Source organism: Chrysochloris asiatica, unplaced genomic scaffold (assembly GCF_000296735.1).
Source record: "Chrysochloris asiatica unplaced genomic scaffold, ChrAsi1.0 scaffold10436, whole genome shotgun sequence".
Taxonomy (NCBI): domain Eukaryota; kingdom Metazoa; phylum Chordata; class Mammalia; order Afrosoricida; family Chrysochloridae; genus Chrysochloris; species Chrysochloris asiatica.
Window position 1 is genome coordinate 1 of NW_006418954.1, and position 781 is coordinate 781.

General features: G+C 47.2%; 1 pseudogene; it reads right to left on the reverse strand.

Moving 5' to 3' along the window:
* Window positions 1-7: 7 nt before the first annotated feature.
* LOC102832628 lies at window positions 8-738 on the reverse strand (annotated as a pseudogene).
* Window positions 739-781: the final 43 nt, after the last annotated feature.

Consider the following 781-nt stretch of genomic DNA (forward strand, 5'->3'; position numbering starts at 1 on the left):
ATCCTAAACCTATCAGGTTGGAATTGTTCACTTTTGCCAAGAAACAGAAGTCAGGGTCGATCTGATACTTGGCTGCAATTCCAAAGGGAGTGTTACTATTTCCTGCTGTCCAGGAGAGATTGACAGCAGTCTCCAACTTCTTGTTTACCTTCTAGTAAATGGAGCCACCAAACTCTGTCCCATCATTCACATTAGTGTGAAGCTGGAATTCATTAGTCTTGTAGCCAACCACAAAGTTGCTCTGGGTCACGCAGGATTTGGCAGTCTCAAAGTTCATCTGGTAGCTTGCCAGCCAGCCCTCATAACCCAGCACCAGAGCACCCCGATGGAAGGTCCAGCAATGTCAAAATCCATGTCGCAACCCAAGTTGATGTGCTCCCGCTTATACCCTGTCTTGATTTTAGCATTTTTTTCCCCAGTGTTTGGTGAGAAGGATGAATCAAAAGTCAGCTTCAGTCCCCGGGTAAACTGGTCCTCCACGCTAATCTCGGTGCCTAGCGTGTTGTCAGTGTTCCATTTCTCCGTAAATGTCAACCCGTATTTGGTCCATCTGTACTTGGTCACCAGACTGCCCATCACTTTGGTGGTCTCAGTGTTGGCTGAGCCTGAGCTTGTAAATTCCAGTCCATGCTCAGATTTTGTTTTCAAATCAAGTTTTTTTAAGCCAAATCCATAACCCTTGGTGAAGACATCCCTCACAGGTTTGCCAAGGTCAATGTACGTGGGAGGCACAGCCATCTTCTGCTCAGAGGTGGTAGCAGCAGACCCAGTGTGGCTATGG